General features: G+C 30.5%; 1 protein-coding gene and 1 long non-coding RNA gene across 5 annotated transcripts in view; one reads left to right on the top strand and one right to left on the bottom strand.

Moving 5' to 3' along the window:
• LOC121127580 (protein O-linked-mannose beta-1,2-N-acetylglucosaminyltransferase 1) overlaps positions 1 to 22,870 on the top strand; it is an 80,044-nt gene that overhangs the window by 24,093 nt on the left and 33,081 nt on the right. The window contains exons 1-2 of one of the 4 annotated variants that reach the window (XM_040722993.2): positions 6,734 to 6,889; positions 7,010 to 7,090. The exons of 2 other annotated variants lie outside the window; for them this stretch is intronic. The gene's annotated coding sequence lies outside the window, so the exon portion shown is untranslated. Of the gene's footprint in view, positions 1 to 6,733; positions 6,890 to 7,009; positions 7,091 to 22,870 lie in introns of those variants that run through there. One more of the 4 variants, XM_071892545.1, reaches the window with a different exon arrangement.
• Positions 10,929 to 11,586, bottom strand: LOC121127582 (uncharacterized). The gene is made up of 2 exons (XR_005867869.2): positions 11,477 to 11,586; positions 10,929 to 11,411 (listed from the first exon to the last, which is right to left on the bottom strand). It is a non-coding gene; the product is annotated as an uncharacterized lncRNA (long non-coding RNA).

Below are 22,870 nucleotides of genomic sequence, written 5' to 3'. Positions count from 1 at the left end.
TTTTTATTTTCACATATTTTGCATTGATACTTGGATCATCATATGTCGTAGGGGTATGGGGTTGTTCAAAAGTTTTAAAGGTCATTATATTGAATAAGTTATTCAAATAAAAATATGATATTTTTAAATTATTCATAAGTTTTATTGATTCAAATGTTTTCTACTTTTTATATCTGTGTAGTTCTTTTGAAAACTGGTGGAATATTTGGACAACCCTGTAAGTACCATATATGTAGATAAATTCATTACGTTAAAAAAAAATCCCAGACAAATTTGCACTATTTTTTTAAATTTAATGTCTTGAAAAGCTTAATTACATTTATCTTCTTCATTGTTTTTTTAAGACATTTTATTTTATAATCTCAATAAGTGATGATGAGGCAATTAACGGAGAAAAGAATGTTAAATAGTTATTAAAATAGAAAAAAAGTGAGAAAAATAATTGTGATGATACTCATTTTCTATTTGAATAATGAGAAATTTTTGAATTAGCAAAGTCTGCCAACCAAATCCCCCACTTAATATCAAGAATGATTTAAAACAAGAATGCCCAATATTGCGGCCCGCTGCTCACTCAAAATATAATTCCATACACATTTTCTTTTAATAAGCTATGATGATAAAAAATATTGTATTTTTTATTACAGTTATAAATTAAACAGTCCGGGTAATTGATTCTGGACTGTATACTGTACTATTCTAGACAATCAGTGCAATCAAATAACTTTTTTTATAAGTGTAAACAATGAATTTTTTAAGAAGGGTTTGAAATGAAAACCGTACTATAGGAAAAACTGGACGAAATAGAGTATTTATCTAGATTTATTCATACACATTCTATTTTGAGCTATTCTAAAACTTTAATATAAGTAGTATTTATACCAGTCAATATAAAAACTGCTTTTGTGCTCATAAGTTTTAAAGTCTTATTATATTTTTTTATACTTTATATAGCTATCTTGTAGGAAGAGAACTTGAGTTTGGAGAAAATGCTTCTAGCAAGAATAGAAATGTAATTCTCTTTAATTAGTAGAACTGGGAATGGATCCTCTATGTTCACGTTAGAAATGGAATTGACAATTTGTCCTAATATGATAAGGAGATGTCTATCCTTGGTCTAAAAGTATACATACATATTCATAAGGAGTATTCATTGTTTTACAGAGTAATGAAAGACGTTAGGCATAGCCTAAAAGGGGAAGAATACTCAAGTTCCCTCTTTACATACAATATAACCCTTTGAATTAAAAAAAAAAAAGTTATGATCCCTTTGTTAAAATAGCAGAAATTTAAAGGAAAAAATATTTCTTCATGTGAATGAGTTATTCTTATTAGAAGCAGGAGTCTTTTATGAATCTACACTGTCTCATTTTGTTAAATGTTCCTATGCATTTATTTCATAAATGCATAGGTTGCAGATCTGTATCAACATATTAGATATGTGTAACAAATAGTGATGGGACGATTAATCAGAGAATCGGGTGTTCTTTCTGGAATCAGGATCGACATGGGGAAAATAATGTTTCATTTACGACTCCGATTCTTATTTACTACTGGTATTAAACTATTTTTTTTTATAATTTGGAAAATTATAAAAAAGTTAAAATTTATTAAATTAATTTTTTCCCGAAAAATTTAACTTTTTGAGTTAGAAAAGAATAAGCTTCCCCCTGATATATAATTATGTGAACGCCCGTGATAGCAAAATAGTATTTTTTAACTATTATTTAAAATATTAAAGAATCGGCATCAGTGATTTTTACTAGAATTGCATCGGAATCGGCATTAGGATTTTATTTTGAAATCGTCCCATCACTTGTAACAAAGCGTCAGATTTAATTATTATATTCAACCATGTACATACAAATTTTAAAAATGTCGAGACTCGCTCCAAAAACGAATTTTAATTTCGATTGTGTCTTGATTTTGTTATAGACCGTTAGGTACAGACTAGAGCAGGGAACACGCTCATTCTTTGGCTTCGTTTGGTTTATGAAAGGCTTGGTTAAAATCTTCAAAAGCTTGGTGCTTAGGAGTTGAATTATAGTATTTCATAGTAAGGTACCTAGACGTTCCTGGCAGTACATGGCTCCAAGAATGTCCCACCTTTCAGTGTCATCGCCAACCTTATGGATCAGTCATTTAGGTCAATAATGACGTCCGGCATTACAAAATTATTCTTAATGATTGATCCTAGCTCGTTCTGCTCTAAGTATCTTGATTCCGATGTGACCAAAACGAGGGAAATAATAGTATCTTAGGTGTTCAAATAAGAGTTCCCGTAACGAGGTGGATTTGTCATATTTTGTGGCGCATCCAATGATTGCCTTTAATTATTTCTACTCATCTTCATTAAAAGATTAAATAAGATACTTCTTGAAATATTCGAGTCTTCGAATGTGTAACGTTTTCCAGTATTTTGGAGCTGGAGCAAGCTCCCCGTTCTGCATTGAAATAATAGCGATTATTATTGGTTTTTTTTAAATGCTCTTTTAATTGGTTTAGACAGAGTTGCTCTGATTAAGTATAAGTAAACATTATAGTATACATTTACTCCATCTAAACTTGGAATCTTTAGGTGAAATCCATATACATAAAGTATATGGATTTCTGAAAGAATCAAAAGGATGCGAACACATTGAATTGTGAGAGAATAAATTATCCCGACCGCGTTGTCCATGAGCTACGGCGATCCCATTAATTGGCTTGAGTTTGCGAGAGAAAATTCCTACCAAGCTGAAAGCTTGGCTTTGTTTTTGCTTAAAAAACAAAGGCTTAGACATGTTTGGCCTTATTAAAACACGGCTTGTGTACATCACTAATACAGACCAAATTTCCTTAAACCAAAATATCCTTTAATAAGTTGTTGACCCGGATCAAGAGTCATAGTTTTCTTGTTTGGTTTTTTTGCAAACTTAATTTTACAAGGAGACCGGTCTAGACCGAATTTGGAGCAAAATTTCAGACCGAATACACCACTAATATCTATCCATGTATACATACATATAATAATTACCTGTAAGCATAACAAAAATCAAAACACAGACTTGAAGGTGAATTTTGTAATTTCACTGTTTGGACAATTATTGTACTCGTGTTATTATGATAATATAATTCCATGCTTACCACTTACAGATGGAGTAAAAACGTTATTATCCAAGGCACTTCAGCGTAATTTATCAAAATCCCTTAATTACCTTTTAATTACCTCTTATTTATCTATATGCTATGTGTACCTTTGTTGTTTAGAGCAAATATATACCTATGTATGTATATTTTTTGTATACTTATGGAGAGAGCATGGAGCCAACCTGAGACTTTCCTGAAATTCACTAATTTTCCAAGAAAATAGAGTAATTAAGTCTATTAATTTATTTTTCCCTCCAAATTAAAAAATGCATACAGAAAGAATAAATATAAATCAGATGTCTTTTTCCCCTTGAGGAGTTAGTTATCTAGGACTCAAAACTTAATTTTCCTTTTAATTCGTGAGATTGTAATATTTTTGTTTAAAAAAAAATATATTTCATGGGAAAATTTCTAATTTCATATCTTTTAATCAAAACTTTTATATGATATTAAGTAGTTATGAGCGTGAGCGGAGTTGTACTTTTCTCCCTCAAAATTAGATATGCATATGTATGATAAATATGATTGTAAATCATAAGCATTTTCGGTATGTAAAAAACAAAACAAAAATCAACATGCAAGCCAGACAATTTGAAGAATGGTTTGGAGGATTAGGTGCTTACCTATCATGAAGTTTCCTTAGATTAGCTCCAAGCAGTTATGAGAGGAAATAAGTAAATACAAATATAACTCCAAATCTTACAAGGGCCTTAGCCTTATAAATCCTAAGTGTTCCTCTTCCTCTTTCATGAGCATATACAAATTATACATACATATACATATATAGTAAAATTTTTTGCTTCCCAGTTTTTTTTTTTTTTTTTTTTTAATTGGTCATCTGAAGAATGAATTTTCTTTTCCTCAAGCTGTTCCATACCTGAGGAGCAAACTTTCTTCCCTTCTACATTCAATTATATTCAAAACCTGATTGAATATTCGTGTGTAAGCATAAAAAAATCGAGAAAAAACTTAAGCATTTGTTGTGGAGTTACAGGGGCGTTTGCAGGGGTTTAGCTGAAGGGGCTGTAGTACCCCCCCCCTGAAAATTAAATAGTTTTTTCTTTTGACTAATATTTTTTTATTCGGGAAAATAAGGGTAATTTTCTTTTTGAAAACTCAATTTTTGTAAATAGTTATGAATTTTTGAAATTATTTATTAAGAAAATCTAATTTTTTGGAAGCAGCTGTGAATTTTTGAATTTTTTTTCCAAAAAATGTAATATTTGAAATTTTTTCGTGAATAATTGTAAATTTTTGAAATTTTTTTATGTAAATAACTATAGATTTGGAATGTTGTTTTTTTCAAAAAAATTAAATATTTGATTTTTTTCAAAAAATTTCAAATTTAATTTTTGAATTTTTTTCCAAAAAAATAAATATTTTGTTAATAGATTTTTGAAATTTTTTTGAATTTTTGGCTTAAAAAAAAGCCAAAATCTATGCCTTTCCCCCAAAAAATTATACATATATAATCCTGCAGACGCCCTTGAGTTATAATTGTATGCCCTTGTTGGACTCAGTATAGAATTGAGGATTTTGATTTTCCGTTTCTTTTTTCTCTTTTTATCATAACAAAAATACACAGGATTTTCATCACTGTATATTTCTCAGATTGGCAACTAAAAAAAAACAAAAAAAACGGGACCTCCAAAAAACTTCCTAAGATTTACAACCCTAATGATCAGGCTTGAATCTTTGGTTGCTGTAACTTGTGGCACAAGAACAGATCCATAGGAGCCAAATTCATTAAAAGTAAATTTAAAACTTAAAAACTAAGTTTATATTTACTTCATAAAAGACTTTGCATAAAAGTAATATTAATAATAAATTCACCGGATAAGTGTAACTTTTAATGTGTTTATTATTTACATCATATAATGCTTATACATTTTTATATCTACTTAGAAAAGAAAAAAAAGAAAAAATGCATTATAAAATAATTTTTAAATTTTTCCCTATCACATTGATACAATTTCTTCACTGTTGGTGAAGTTGAAATTAAATATTTTACCAAGTTTCATTAGTAATTTAGCAAGTACTGATTTTATGGAGTAAAACTCTTTCTCTTTTCTTTTTTCCCGGAAAAGTAATGTTTAGGCATTAGGATTATACTAAATGTACATTATATTAATTCCTGAGATAAGTAGAGCCATTTATATTTCATTATGAAGAATTACAAATGTATTTAAAAATGTATCACTTGAGTCCCTTAAGTCCATTCTGACTGAATCAAGAATTAAAGACAATTTTCTCGTCACACATGATGGATAAAGTATGTCTGCATATAGATTTGAAACTCATTCAGAAGAGTTGTCTTGAACAATTTCTGAGGATTCACCACACTTAGTACAAAGTCCATTTGTAATACTACAGTCTGTACAAAGGACATGGTAGGTGTATTTGATGGCCTTATTAGACCACTTGACACATTTTGATGGTCGGGAAAGAGGTTTTCATTTTCCGTAGGAGATCTTCCAATTCAAAATTTACGTGCAACGGCAATACAGTTGGTTATCACAACATTCTGTATAATTTTCGTTTTAGGATGAGTTTTATTCTTTACAAACGACCGTGCAAATTAATTTGGATGTTTTTGAGGCTTTGTTCAAGTATTTCCAGTACGGCGAGCAGTACTCATTTTAAACAATAGCTATATTTTCTTAAACGATTTCTTGATTATTTGTAAGAGGCACGTATTATTTACTTGGTCTATTTAATTGACAAGAGTGAAACTTTAATCAGGAAGTTAGGTTACTATTCAATCCCATGACCATCCCTATATATATCCAAGGAGATACCTTCCAAATTCTAGGTAGGGGGACAATATATAGTCAAAATTATTAAAATAAAGAACTCTGTGGGTTCAGTGGAATATTTTTTCATAATCTGTAATATGATCATTTATAATATAGAATTGAACTGCTGGTTAACGGAGGTCTTCCATGCATTAATATTTGGGTGGCAGACTTTGCAGGCCTTCTTCTCATTGTCCGCTAAAAGGAATATTCCAGTGAATTCAGATTTGGGCTATGAAGTGGCCAAAGTTTCTTGGACCATAAGTTCATGCTGCTACCCATCCGCTCTTGTACAATATTAGCAGTATGGGTCAGAGCCCTGTCCTGCTGAAATATATACGTGGCCTTGTTGGACTTTTTCATGGTCTTGGTGATTTATGGGACCACGTTTTCCACCAACACTTTCAAGTAGTCGGTAGTCAATTGGAAAACATATGATCAAGAGAAAAGGAACAAAATTTAATTTTTACAAATCATCAAGATCATAATTGAATAAAACTTGCAAAGTCTGATTTCTTGAATTAATTTACTGATTATTCAAAGATTTAAAAACTATGTATATTTATGCCCATTTGTATCTTGTTCGTGTTAAAATTTAATTATATATATAGCTGAATAAATAGAAAAGCAATAATTACTTATCTATATTTGTTGGCGTCGATAGTTAGTTCATGAGTTTTAACTTAAAAAACCGACTACATAATAAGGTAAAAAAAAAATACAAACAAATTATAAAATAAGCTTTTCTTTTCTTATGTCTTAATTGTAATAAGATTTTTTTCTTTTTTTAATTTGACCTCATTTGGAAGTACTTCCAGAACGCTGGAAATTTGACCGGATGGAGGTTAACTGTTTTTGATGGTAAAGAAATAAAATTAGGAGGGCATTACCAACACCTAAACACAACTCATGATCCATGATAGTTTTGAATTTGGTCAACTTTAAAAAATAGCAAACACTCTATTGTACATCAATCAAAGTTTTATAATCTTAGCTTTTCAAAAATAATCAGAAATTTCAGATTTAATCGACAAAACACATTCAAAATAGTATTTTTAGAAAGTCTCATTACTTTTTCTACACAGGGTATGTGAAGAAAACTGTGTGTATTTTAGGCATGTAAAAATCAACGTGGCCACCTTGACAATTTGAAGAATGTTTTAGAGGTAAGCAGCTTAGCTTTCATGACGTTTCATTGTATCAGTTACTGACAAGAGAGGAGGGGTAGAAAAATAAACAAGCACATTGGCAAGAATGACTCCGATGTCGACCCCCAATTATACTCTGAGTACAACAAGGACTTGCAAATTTTAACTCCGTAACAAAACTTCAAAGGTTACTCTCAGTCTTTTATGAGCTCACACGAATGTTCAATCAGATTTTGAATATAATAAAGGAGTAGGAAAGGAAGTTTATTACTCAGAAGTTAAATAATGATCACAATAGCTGAGTAAAAAAAAATAATGCTTCAGATTACCAATTCAAAAAAAAAAAGAAAAGAAGGACGAACTAACAAATTCATACGATTTACATCCCTATATCTTTATATATATATTTTTTTTTAAGTTGAGAGACACAAAGTTATTTGTGATGCAGAAGACATTTTTAACGGGACAGTAACTATGAAGACACTAATTGACGAATTTTAGCTCCAATTCTCAAATAAGCCAAATCTTGATCAGATCTTCTTTTTTTTATGGAATTAAATACTCTTCTTTAATAGCAATAACAATAATTAAATAAATTATTATCTGTCACGAAACAAACCACCAATTATTTGTTTCAAATCAATTATAAAAATAGTTTGTTCACAGGATTGTGACTTTTTCCACTTATAAAATATAACAGCTATAAATAGATATATCTCAAGTGTCTTGAGCACCATCATCATCCAATTAAGGGGAAGGGGGAAATTTATGAGAACCATCACCACTTTATGAGTATGTACATACATACCTATTTGCAGATACCTTTTATCTTGAGTGCAATAACGGCACGTAGCCTCATTAAAGTATCCAAAAACAGAGCAACATGAGTGAATCAAACCATTACGACCTTAACGATCTATTATTTAATTATATCATATTTATATAGGTACATATACATATAGTACTACATATGTAGGTATATTGTACAACGGAGTATCACTAGTGATGGGACGATTGATTGGAATCGGAGTATCGGGTGTTTTTTCTTATAGATTTTCTAAGTTATGAAAATAATTTAATTTTTATAAAAAATTTCGAAAAAATTTCATTTTCTGAGAATAACTATATATTTTGAAATTTTTCTCCAAAATTGATTTTTATATGAAAATTTTTTTCCAAAAAAAATATTTTTTTTTGAGAAAAGCTAAAGAATTTTTTAAATTATTTTCCATTTTTTTTGTGGACAGCAGTGAATTTTTGAAATTTGTATCCAAAAAATTAATTTTTTGAGGTTAGCTTTTGAAATTTTTTAAAAATCAATTAGTATATTTTGTATTTTTTTTTTTCGAAATTTAATTATTGAAAATTTTTAATTTAGTAGCAAGACGATATTTTTTTCTATTGTTTAAAATATTAAAGAATTGGATTTAGCGTCGGAATATTTTTGGAATTGCCCCATCACTAATTATCACTCACTTACTTAATGGCTGTATAGATAATAACCGGTTTGTTAAATTTGCTACCAAGGAATGTGCATTATTTATCTGATATTTGATATTTCATACAGTCAATTATACTCGTATTAAAATCCTTTTATGACCTTGTTCACCTCTTCCTGAATATATTAGTGAAGATAATGATCAACATTTCTTAGTTACGTCATGTCTTATTTAATATTTATTCAAAAACGAAGAATCTGACTTTTTAGTCCATCCATAGGGGCATAATTTACTTTCTCCTGATCAATAATATAATAGACTCCGTTAGCGATATGCAACCTTCAACTCTACCCCAGAACCTTACATGAGTCCCCGAATTGCACCCCACGAGCATTTGCTCTCTGAATGGCACTGAAGAATGTGATGGTCAGGAAGGGAGCTTACGAACAGTTAATGAAGTTCTAGAACCTCCTTCGACAAATAAGATAATTTTTACACCAACTAGAAGACATTCCCTCCCTGGTATAAGGGGAATACCTTTAAAAAAGGAGTTATAAGTATACAGTATCTATGTCTTAAACTAATTTTTGAATTTTATTATTCTAAAACAATAATTTTAACATGAGTTCAGTAAACAAATGTATCTTAGCTGGAGACCTAAACATCACAAGAAAATCATGCAGAGACCCACTTGGATACAAAGGATCTCATAATATTAAAAATGCTAGAAATTTTGAAAAAGTAGTCAAAGATATAAACCTGAACGATGCCGGGCTAGTGTTTGACAGTGCCTCACCAAAAATGACATGTAATGGAAGAACAAAGTCTGGTAATAAGATACATGGAAGACTAGACTATATTTTCATACCCCAGAATGTAACCGACCTGTTGGAACAATTTAGGGATTTCCCTTCTTACATTTCAGACCATCATCCCATTTTAACATCTTTTAAAAGTCCAACAAGGCCCAAAAAATCCTTCTGGAAACTTAAAATCTCCCTTTTGGAATCAAAAGAAATCTGTAATTAAATCTGTAATTAATACAAAATATAAGATCAAAACTGGAGTTAGGGGAAATAACGTCGTGTGACGTTTAAAAGAACATTGAAAAGCAATCAAAAGAAATTTTTGCCCAGAAGGGAAGAGAAAAGGCAAATATACGAAAAACATTCTGGACCAAATAGAAGCATTGAACAACAAAACTGCAGATTCATACTCCAAGTTAGAAAGATTGCTAGGGTTGGTGGACCTCAACATTCGAGGGAAGTATTCTTTCAAATATTTGGAAGACCTTCGACACACGAAAAAAATGACATCTCTAAGGATACGAACAGGGAGAATAACTGAGGATCCCATTGAATTGCTGAAGAAGCCTGTAATTTGTATTCTAAGTTATACGGCTGCCCTGAGTGTCCTACTGACTCCTGTGCGAATTTTATTACAATTGGCGACTCATAAAAGATCCTTTAAAATGGAAATCATCTTTACAACGCTCCTTGGGATCAAAATATGGAGAGACAGATAATCAAATTAGTTATACATTTAAAGGCATAGACGACCCAATTACACAAATTGAGATTACTAACTTTATGAGGAACTACAATAAAAAATACAAGTCTCCAGGGACCTCGGGTCTGCCCTTTGAATTTTATAACTCTCTTAATACGCAGCTAACCCCTGTTCTTCATGCGGTCTATGAAGATATATTTAAAAGGGGATTCGATCCAGATTTCATCAGCACCGGATCTCTGGCATTGATACTAAAGAAAAATCGCTGGGGGAAGAAATAAAAAATTACAGGCCTACATATCTTCTAAATACCTCCTACAAAATCCTTAGGGGACTTTTATTGAAACAATACAAGGGTTTGGAAAAATATCAGGACTATCTATAAATATAGGAAAAACACAAATACTTACCAAATGTGAGGACCATCTGAAGTTACATTTACAAAATATTGAATTCACCAAGTCAACATGACTTCTTGGAATTATAGTATCCACTAAGGCGAAGATTGCTACAATTAGAAATGAAAATATAGAAATCTATATAAAAGAAAAATTGGAGAGAAGTGTCCCATTTTATAAAAGAGCCCCCTCACGCGCTTTGAAAAAATGAAGGCATGGGACATAAATATTCTTCCTTATGGTTGAGGACCTTATGAGATATGTACAAAATATATTCTCAGTCAACATATTGTGTGAAGAAGTTTATAAAATACGAAAGAAGACCTAGTATGGGGACAATCTCGTGCATATGTTTCAAGAAACCATGGGACATAAACCCCTATCAAAAGTTGGGGACTTATGAGTTGACAAATTCTCAAGTATTGTGTGAAGGCGCTAAAATACGAGAAGATCTAGCTCAAATAGAGATTACTATGGGGACAATCTCAAAAGATTAAGAAAATGCAACAGTTTCTGGGCTGAAAGAATTGGATATGTATTTCAGCTTATTACAGAATACAATTTTAATGAGCGGATCTTTGCAGGTCCACTGGAAGTTTTCAGAGCCGTGAATAGATGTGGACAGTACTGGAAAGAGATGGGTTCATCGTGGAGATCAATTATAGACTATGTGCTTCCACTTTTGGGGTCTGACGAGCCTATCAACTTTAACACTCGTCTGACAAGTCGTGACAAGTATTTCGAAAACCATGGGATAACGTCTGTCGGTCAGCTGCACTCAAATAGCATCTTTTTGAAGAATTTCATACTTTCGCTAAGGGGCAAAACATTGATCTTGATCCAAAAAGCGGATAAAAACGTCCGTGTCCTCCAACTCCGGCATATATTGCACTAGAAACTGTTTCGAGTAAATGAATAAGAGAAGCCTTTTGTAACACCCTTGTTATGAAACACCCTGTCACTCTAGTTGAGAGAAGAATGAAGAGACTGGACCTAGAAAGAGACATGAAAAGAGTAAACCCATTACTGATTTTGAAAAATCTTTCAGCGATTCTCACCTGAAGTGGCTAAGAAGAGTACAGGCTGGCAACATCCTCACTTTTTACCAATTAATCTAGACCGATCACTACGGAGTGAGACTCACCCAGCCGGATTGGCTTATCGTCACTTACTCGTTTGTTACTCTTTAAAGGGGCAGGGCGAGAAAAGAAAAAAAAATCATTTTACTAAGGTTATTGCGTATTTAAATATTATAGATTCCGAAAAAAAAAAAAATAATAATAAAGTGACAATTTTTTATTGGATTTTACATCAGTCAGCAATACATCATATCAGAGAGCTCTTCAAATACGGCATGCCATAATCTTTTCTTTCATTTAAAATATGGACTCGTTGAAAGTGCAATTTATATATTTAAAAAGAGCAATAAAAGATAACAGTAGAAACCGATGGCTGCACGTGAGATATCATGAAGGCTTTGTAGATTAATATATCAAATAAAAATAATAGTTATAGGTAGACCTGGAGCGAGACTGTCAAACAAAAATACATCGTTTTTACGAGACGTCAGCATTGTTGATCTTGGAGACCTCAACCACTATATTGTATAAAAATAAGAACCCTTTGTTTTATTTAAAATAAAAATAAAGTAACAAAATATTGCTGTGTATTTGGAGGGAATGGAAAAATAAAGGGAGCTTAACCCTCTACTGTCTATCAAAATGCATCTGTCTGATGTCTATTAATATGCAATATATATCCAAAAATGTTATTACATCATTATAAATTCTTATTTAAATAAAGTAGGCAAGTGACCATTATGTATTATATTTATTTAATCTTTAGGCCCCTTACATCTTTCGACATCTTTCGGGTAAGGTTACAATTTGTGACGTCGGAAGTATGTTCTACTCAATACGGTCGAATTGCTTAAAAAAATAAAAATAGAATCGATCTCGGTATAAAGTATTTCATTCGTTTTAAATATCAACATTTATACACAGTAGTCTTGAGAAATATAAGCTTGAATATCGTGTAATCTGAGATAATGATAAGATTTATTCAAGATTAACATGGAGGGATGAAGGAATATATATATATATATATAGGTATAGCCTAGGATCTAAGCATCAATAATTTTTTAATGAGTTAAACTATATACAACTCATTAAAAGTTATTGGTAAAATTGATTCGTTGTTTTACCATCACTATTTATTACCTTCATAATAATATTATCGGTATTGACGTGTTGTAGGCTTATGAAATTATATAGTATATGCCTTTGAACTGTAGATCGAGGAAATAGATTTTATAAAGTGATTGTATCGTCTGTAGCCATCTCATCTTAACTATTTACAATCTTACCAGGTCCGCTAGATACATTTAAAAATGATGTTTTAACTAATCATAAGTTTCGACGTCATTTTTCTTGAACATCTACTTTCAGGCATTGATATTTGTCTAAGGGGGATTTATAATAATTATTATAAAAATATGACCACTAACCCTACTCTTGGTAAATGTAAATAAATTATTTTGTGATTCTCAAGATCCGTTTGGGCTTGAGACCAATTATTCAAGGTCTGTCTTGGACCAAAGCAATTAGATTACAACTTTCCTTTTATTAAAATTTTAAAAAAACGCTACAACTTTCAAAGTGACCCCCATCTTCTTTATTTAATAAAAAAAAAGATAATTATAATATTAATTAAAAAATCAGATCTTGCTCCTTCTAATATATTCGGTGTAGAGGAGTCAAGACGCCATTTGGTTTCAATCTCCCAATATCTTAGTCTAGTGTAGTCGTATTAACTAGTTTATGATTGGATTTGGAAATCATAAACCAATCTGAGATCGTTTAAATTTTAATTATTTAGGTCTAACTCCGGTCTCGTAGAAAAATTCGGTTTTGAACCTGTCCAAACTTAGTATTATTTTAGGAAAAATAATTTTTTTAGAAAAGATTATCAAAAAACTATTTGCAACCTTTGTTTATAAATGGAATTAATTAATAATTTTGTTGTAGAAAAAATTCTTAAGGACGAAACAAAAAATAAATAAATAAATCTACCTCTGAACGAAAATCAATACAAGTGCTAACGGCAGAACTAAACAGAAGTTCGGATAGAGTAAGGAACTACCACCTTGATAGTAGTTTGATTTCATAGATAAAAGAGATGTTGAAAATAAAAGAGATGAATATAAATATGTACATATAGTATAAACGAGGGACTTCTCATAGTAGTAACACACACAAATACATAATATTATGATGGTTTTCAATATTCAATTAGATGATAAAGAAGAAGAAGGCGGCATTATAACTATTTCCCCTCATGATTTGTGAGTTCTTAGTCGGGGGGATTTTGTCTGTAAGATGGATTGTGAAGCAGACGAAGGAGAAAAACCAGAACCAAATACGTATGGTTGTAATTATGTTCATACTGAGATATGTAAAAGGAAAATATCCTTATTTGTAAGGGATTTTTGATTGACGAAGGTAAAAGACCTACCTACATTCACAATATATGAGTTTGAGAAGGATGGATAATGTCTCTTCCTCATTAGGCCCTGGGGATACTAATGTTGGGTTTTGATCTCACTGTAATCGTTATAATTATTATTAGACCTAAATAAGTCGATCTTTTTTAGAGGCTTGCTCTAGATCCGTCCCTCTAAAAGAACTGTTATATTTTAAAATTGGTCAAAACCGATTTGATAAATGAATTGTTGATGAGGTTATGTGTTTTTCTCTATATGAAGTTTAAACGGTACACTGTTCAACTCTTATAACTGGGTAGGACAGACTTGTGCAAGTTGTCAATAACTTCATATTTTGGAAATGAGCTAATTTTAGGACCTATAGCATAAAATATCATTTGTTTATCCATTTATAAAGATTACAAAATTTTCATCATTTAAATCTGTTTATTTTTTAGAAGTTAAGTAAAATAGAGTTTTGCATGTTGGAAAGAAAATTTATACTCTCATATATTTCGTAATTATGAAATATATACAAGTTGAAAAGGATTAAATTTTGATCCGTGGTCTCGACCAAAATATCGGTCCAAATTGGCGAAGAAAAAAAAATTAAGATCGAACTGAGTTTTAACATTTGCACTCGTACATACCTAGGTGCATAGAATTAACATCGTAAAAATGTCAAAAAAGAAGATTCTGTAATCATTTATAGTTTTACATAATTAATTTCATTTTTTGCACTTATGTTTTGCATTAATATACGATATACTCGTACTTATGTGCAATTTTTTTGGGGGGGCATTTAAATCATGCAGTTTTTCTAGAATACCTGGTGGACAAAACTAACCTAGGTTCATGACTGCTTTATTTTCAACTTATTTATTTGTTGTGCAATTACACCAACACATATATGGACTTTGTGATTAATTGGTTGACATTCATATGCATATGTATGTGGTATCATGGGCAACATTTGGACGAATTGGCGTCAATAGCGACCAAAGAGGGGTTACAATGGAAATGTATTCATCTCAGAGATGTCACTTATGTATTATATATGTCAGAAATATTTGACAGTATTTTCAGACACATTTACTTGTCGAAGAGAGTCGTGAAGATGGATAATTTGGATTTATACAATACATATTACTTAAATTATATGATTCACAATCATAAAAATTAGTAAAAGTTCCAGTGCCAAAAATTATTTTCTTTTAATATCGAAAACAAATATCTAGAGAACCTTTCTTGCAAGTCATCTCAATTCAAAGGGCTCAAATCCTTCAAAAATTTGGATAATTAATTGTAGTTAGTCATAGAGTAATATTCAAATCGTAAACTCCACACCCCTAGCGAATAAAAAGTTGTCGTGTAACCATCTGTATTTGAACAAATATTGATCACATGTTATTTGTTTCACTTCTTGGCTTATAGATTTGACTTCAAGTCAACTAAGATACATTTTATGCTGGAAATTTGTATTCGTATATTTATGTATATGTAGAAAATGAGAGTTGTCTATCGGGTTTAATAGATTTTCAAGAAGGAGGGATTACATTACATCTTCATTTGTAACCATAAACATACACCAAAAATTACAATCAAATATCTTAAAGAATACAAAGGTATATTAGTCAGCCTCTCTGAATGGTTTTCGATCCATTTTTGGTTGTGGGTAGATAAAATAATAATAAAGGTACTTATATATGTAAATGGGGTTTGATCGTTCCTTGTTCCTTATGAGGGACGAAAGGAGGAGGGGGGGGGAAGAGAGAGAAACTGAAATTTTATCTTTTAATTGTATGAAGACATAAGATCATATACTGTTGTTATTATCATTATTGATCATCTCGTCGTGTAATTGTTATAACCATGAAGACGAGCTAAACCTCTGAGTCACGCATTTTTCCTTCTTAATTAATCTTTATTTAAAATAATAAAGAAGAAGAATAAACCATGTAATGAGTAGTGATGAAAATCCTGTGTACAATAAGCATGTTAAAAAAAGAAACCGAAAGTCATTATGGACAATTTGAAGACTGTTTTGGAGGAGAGAAAGAATAATGCTCATGACGTTTCATTACATTAGTTACAATCAGCTGTAACAAGGGAAGAAGGAGAAATGGAAATAAATAAGGACATTTACTAGAATTTCTCCGATGTCGATCCCAAATTCTACTCTGAGTCCAACAAAGACTTACAATTATAATTCTGCAATAAATCCTCAGGGTTACGCTCCGTCTTTTATAAACACACGCGCACGTTCAAACTGGGTTTGAATAGGATTGAAGCTATTTAGGAAAGGATGTTCACTCCTCAGGAATTAAATAATAATGATCACTGCTAAGGAAAAGAAAATTAATTCTTTAAATTACCAATTCGAAAAAAAACAACAACAAGCCAGCTAAAAAATTCATAGGATTTACGTAACTGGTAATGAGTATCAGGCGGAAAACGTTCAAATCTGTCATTTACATAATCCATTATGATTCGTTTCCCAATTAGTACATACCCCATTAGTTTTTATAATCTTTATACCTATATGTAGAGTCTCTGAGTAAAAACTATGAAGTTCTTTTTCGATAAATTGAAATCCCATCTTTTCAGATTGAAAATTGACAATGACATTAACCAACAGATCCCATTTATGGGTACAAATTCAGCTCCCCCTCAATCTTATTTTTAAAATATTTGAAGTCCAATCTAAGAGTTATTGGTTGAAAGGACGTCATATCACAGCTTCTTAAAATTTGTTTGATCAAATCAAGAAGAACATTTTAGAAATAATTACTTAAGACTATCATATTTTTTGTTCCAAATGTTGATAGTCTTGCGAATGAAATCCCTAGGATAGGTCCAAAAATTACAAATGCAACCTCAAAATAGTGGAAACAAGACTTTATATTTAATGTTGAGTGTCTTTAAATATGTATATTTTTTTCTTCAATGAGGCTTAAACTTTCTTTACTTATATCTAGAAAAAGTAGAATGTAATAATTTGAATCTACAGGGGCTTTAACAGGTTGAAAAATAGTAAGTTTTTTCAACCCTACCCAAAGCTCAATTAATATAAAATTACAGTCATATGGATATCTATATCTAAATATTTTTAGAAAGATTAAATCGGAAAAAGGTTTAAAAAATAGGATTAAGAGATACACACATGTATATGGCCCATGAAATATACAAGATTGGTCGGGTTTTTTTAAACTTATCTCATCATAAATAAGAATATTTAAATATGGAAGACGGTGATCCCTGCCATATTGCTGATTGAGTAAAAGTCTATCGGTCTAAATATCATTTGCGCTGGCTTCTCAATTTACCGTATATGAGCCCTATAAATTTTTTGAGACTTGGTGAAAAGATAAAGATGATGCACAAATGCAATTATATTAGAAAAAGAAAGCTGATTAAAAATGTTATTCCCATCTGGAATTAGAATCCAAATAATACTCTCTGTATAATTTACTTTCTTAATTTGTCAAAAAAAAAAATATATATATACATATAAATATATTACCCTAAAGTATTTTAGTATGTTGTCATACTAAGCAGTCTTATGTATTTAGATGGGCAAAAGGCCTATTATAAAACAATCATAAACTGTTGGTATATGTATAGTCTTATGAAATTCAATTTTTTATGTGCTTATGTTGGTTTCATAAGTGGTTCTAGTCATTGTTTTAAAGTATTTCCCCCAGAAAAGTAGGATTTAATCTAGCTTAAAAAGTAGGAATATCAATATAAGTTATATATTTGTAGGCGTCAATTAATAACAAAAAAGAAGAACAAATGACCATTTTTAAGCTTCGCCAAAAAATGCCAGTAGGATTACAGCTCAGAAGAAGTTTTTTTAATTTTAGTAACAATCCTCAAAGATTTAGTATGTACAATTTTTGGAGAAAGACTATTTTATACCCTTATTAAATGTATATTGTACAAGTTACCATTTTTTCATAATAATGCCTTATTTAATCATTAAGAACAACCATTTTAATTACTTTTCATGTTATAATAAATGCTAACATTTCATTTTGTAAAATTAATCTTACTTATTTTTTTATTTATGAGTAATATAACTATGGATACTTGAACTTAGATCTTCTATGTATATCAAATATCTAATTGAATTTCTAAATTCTTAATTATTAATGCTTCATCTCATTTTTTGATCCCAACTTCCATATTATACAATCTTTTTACTCTCATTAAAACTAGCACCGTGTACACAGGGATAATTTTACCGTCAGCGGGGTATGTGGTAAAGATAAATGTGTAGAACTTTTTTCTTTCCTATTTTAAAATTTGAATTTAATTTATATTTTTTTCCCGAAAAATAATTTCTAATCTTTTCTTAAAAATAATGTCTAATCCTGATTTTTAGAAATTATATTTACAGATACAAATCTTTATTTAACTCATACTTTATTCTAATTAAAGGATAATAAATGTTCCAAAAGAACAAGAACCCTATTTCTAACATTAAAACGCGAGGCTTTAAGTGAGTGCTCCCTATGCCTACGCTAAAATCTGCCCTATTTGTACTTGACGTATATATCATTGAAACAAGTGGTAAAAGGCTGAAAATATTAACATATTTAACGAATTAAACTTTCTTAATTATGATATATCTATTAGTGATAATCAGTTAAATGTTACTATCCATAGATAAACGAGTTCGGGATATTCTAAAATACATATAGACTTTGAGCCTGTTTGCTAGTTAAATTATATAAAACCACCAGCTAATGTTAACATGGGTATTATTTATTAAGTCAATAGTACCCGCGGGGTTAACTCACTAGCATACAAATTGAGACTGTATTTTCTATTCAGCTGACGATTTTCTGCTTATTTTGCCTTTATTAGTGATTTGAAAGTTGACTGGTTGAATTAGAATGAGTTCTTATGAAGCTGGAAACAATTGCTAAATAATAACTCCATAGTTGTCAATAATTGGTTGACTACCAACTGATTTCGTACTTTTCTTCTGTTTCTTTTTCTTGGAAATATTGCAAGATAGGTAACGAAGTCTACCATGCTCAGTTTTTTCCCTGGCACTCTACAAATGCCCATCTGGGATGGGATGAAATAGGTTATGTACTCGAAAATTATATAATATTGTTGTACAATTTATATTATCCACAGGTCATTTTTTATTTTATTTAGTCGGCTCTAAAGCGCCTAAGTATAGCCACCTAATCTACTACTTTTTTCATGGCGATTTTCAGCAATTAATATCTATATATGTATCAATGAAGATGCTACAATATTGATCATAACTTGATATTCTTTGATTAATATTGCAAACACACACGAATTGAGTCTTTATTGCCTCTCTTACAATATCACACGCATAATTTAATGCGTGGATACTACTTGAATGGATATTAGTAGCTATTATTTATTAATTAAGGATCTTTTCAATTAATAAATTATTCTACTTCTTTTTTTGCGATTGATTAATTAATTATTCATTCATTCAAAGATCGTATTTTATCAATTTTATTTATTTATTAAATATTTTGGTATTTCTTTTCCATTTTAGTGAGATGTATTTATTATTTGTTGAGAATTTTGCAAGTCATTTTCATGATTGTATAACGTATATATATATTGTATATGCTTTATTTGTCCAGAGAGGATTGTTGTTTCAAGTACATACGTGCATGCACATTAAATAATGAGGGGAAACAAACAGATAAACAGAGAAATAAATAGTTTTTGGTTGCTACTCTTTAGTTGGTTGAGCACACTGTGTGGTATATAAAAAAAGTATTGAAATTCTCTTTGAATTATAACTAAATATATTTGATATCTTTTATAATCAATTTCTTTTTTTATCCTTTTGCAGGTAAGATTATATATTCATCACTCTCTTTTTGACTAATGCCATTTTTTTAAACACTTATTTCCGTAATCATCCGTTAATGAAGAATCCTTCAAAATAAACTCTTTTAGTCCATAATCATCGAAATGGCTCAATCGATGGCATACTTACAATACTTAGTCACATGTGATTATTATGAGTATTTTGTGTTCATGGGTTGGTTAGCTAAAAGGCACTTTGAGCACGACTTTATGATTGTATAATCATCATCTTCTTATAGGAAGGTGATACGAGAGAAAAAAATCTATGATCATGTCGTGGTTTGTCGATTAATATTATTATTGATAATAATTTTTTGAATTATGATAATAACAATAATTATAATTATTCGTCCAAGGGGCTTTAATGTTCCGTATACACCCTGTGGAAATTACAAAATTGACGTATTTTGTAATGTACGCAATTTCCCATTGTTGATTTTTTGTAAATCATCTATTCTTAAAAATACATATTATTTTTTGTTTCATCTTTTACAAAACGTATTATTGTGAATCATTTTGCCTGTGAAAGGGAATGATTGACACTTTTATTGATTTGACTCGATTATTGATCATGTCTCTTTTCTTCTAATTTTTTAAGAAAGAAATTAAACGTGGTTCTATTTGAAAGAACATATTGCTCACCTATGTAACTTATTTACTTAATTATAAGAAATTCTTAATGAGCATTAATGCAATTTAGACAAAAAAAAACTTTAGATTAGATATTCATCTATTTGTGCAGTGAATTTCCATTCCTTCTCATAACTCAAACTATATGCTTCATAAATAAGAGGCCATCATTATTAAATATACCGATTATCTATATATCGGTTCGTGTAGAAGATGAAGCCACAAAAATATAAAAGAAAATTAAAGGCGATATTTTTTTCTTTTGTACACTAACTTTTAATCTACGGCGCAAAGGTTATTGTATCTAAGTATTTATGAATACAGGAAACCTCCATTTTGTAATAGTAAATCCATTCCTACAAACGTTTTAATGTTCTAGTTTATTCACATATAGGTACTTGCTAGTGTTTAAACACACTGCAAAAAATTACTGACTCACAATTGAATGTGGAACGTTTACTAAAATAATAGTACAAATAGTAAGGATAAGTAATGGCTTAAAAACTTTGTGCAAACGCAGATCTGACATTGCTCAGCTCTATAATTGCTATACAAGACTATCTTTTTTATCCACTCTCAACCTATTATAATATACATTTAATTGATAGTCTTATCAATGACTGAGTATGAAATAACAGGAATTATAAGCCAAGTCCCTTGATTAATATGAATTAGTATAAAAATCCAAATTCTCTGTTATACCTTTTTTGAGTTCATAATAGTTAGAGTCAGCTGAAAGGAAAATAATCAACATCTTTGTTTATTCAAAAAAGCAAGCTATGATATGCTGAATAAATTTTTTCTGGGATATTATGTTTGTCATTACTGAAGTTGTGAGGTTAGGAGTACAAAGTTATTCACAGGGCCGTCGCTACACCCAATAGATGATTAAATTCGGGGAAATGGGATGTCAGTTAAAAAATTTGACACTCTCTCACATTCCAAAAGATCCATCCTAACGGAGAGTTACACATATTATGCACGATATTTAATGTGTTGTGATTCAGATCATCACATATATGTATATATGATTATTAATGTTCTTGAGGTTCACCTGTTTGTATATACACCCTAGCCATAGATAATAGTAATAATATTATTAATAATAATAGTATCTAGGTAAGCTGCATAATATATTTTTATTTGCATGAATAAAGAGGGTATTATTATTATGAGGAAGAAAAGTCTGTGTATAAGAAAGAGTGGCTTGCAAAATTATATATATAGAGGAGTTTTTTTTTTTTTTGGTTAAAAATATGTATGTATGTAAGTAGAGCCATGGTATTCATTAACAGCCCGACCATTTTATTCCTTATTGTTATTATAAATAATAGACTTGACCTCAGAAAGGGAAAGGTCAGGCCCTTGGATTTTCTCTATACCCTTACATCTATTACATACATGGGCCGGCGACAAGAGGTTAAATTGAGGTATGGAATATCCTTGTAGTACCTATAGTGACTAGTCGAGTATTTTCTTCTTGTGCATAAGTCATGCAGCATATGTATATGACTTTATTCCTTGAAGTGGCTTAGGTTTAAACGAAGGCAATTAGATTTAATGTTTTGAAGGTGCATTTATACTACATACAAGTGTATTCAATGTTGTTTTTGTTTACTTTATTTAAAACTTTTTGGGATTCATTTTGGTATATATTATAAGTAGGGTCCTTATTTAGGACTGTAGTCCTGTCTAGTTCCGTCTTGGTCCGGTCTATACCAGTCTCAAAATTTATAAATTTCGGTCTTTGATAACGTCAATCAACTTTATTTCTTCTTTTTCAAATCTTTTCTAGTACTGATAGGCTTAAGGACCAAGGACTGAACCAGTGGACCGAATAAACAAGGACTAACACGCCACTAATTGGTATAATACCAATCTATCTACATAGGTACATATGTTGTATAAGGTGATCATGCTATAGATTTAACAACTAAAACTCATATGTAATGAATAACATTTAAGAAGGACGAAGGGAGTGAGGGGAGAAGGAAAAAATAAAAGAATCCTGGTTTTCTTTTAAGTTCATTATTTTCTTACATGGGTGGAGAGAAGTATTCGGACAACATTTTCAAATAGGTTTAAATAATAGTAAATGACATCTTAATACAAAATATATAACATATAAAGTTTAAATTGAACAATTACCTGTTTGTATCATTCAGTAACCTCACCCTCGTCATTTATCGCCAACTGTAAACGGTACATAAAGGATGAATAGGCCTTTATTATGCATTCCTTATTTAAGTGGGACATGCTCCTCTTCATAAAGAGCTACAGGGATCACAAGTATTTCCGTCACTGATGATCAAGCCAAACACTTTTATCTTCGACGGAAACTTGGTTTACATCACAAGAGGAACATTACATCTGTTCTCTACCAGCCAGCAGTAATTATTTGGGTTGTAGGCAGTGTCCAAAATAAAGCCACTCAATAGCTTGATGATGCTTTGATTTGATATACAAA

This window comes from Lepeophtheirus salmonis, chromosome 13, assembly GCF_016086655.4.
Source record: "Lepeophtheirus salmonis chromosome 13, UVic_Lsal_1.4, whole genome shotgun sequence".
NCBI classification, from domain to species: domain Eukaryota; kingdom Metazoa; phylum Arthropoda; class Copepoda; order Siphonostomatoida; family Caligidae; genus Lepeophtheirus; species Lepeophtheirus salmonis.
Note: the sequence above shows the minus strand (reverse complement) of the source record. Positions and strands in the feature narration are given on the sequence as shown.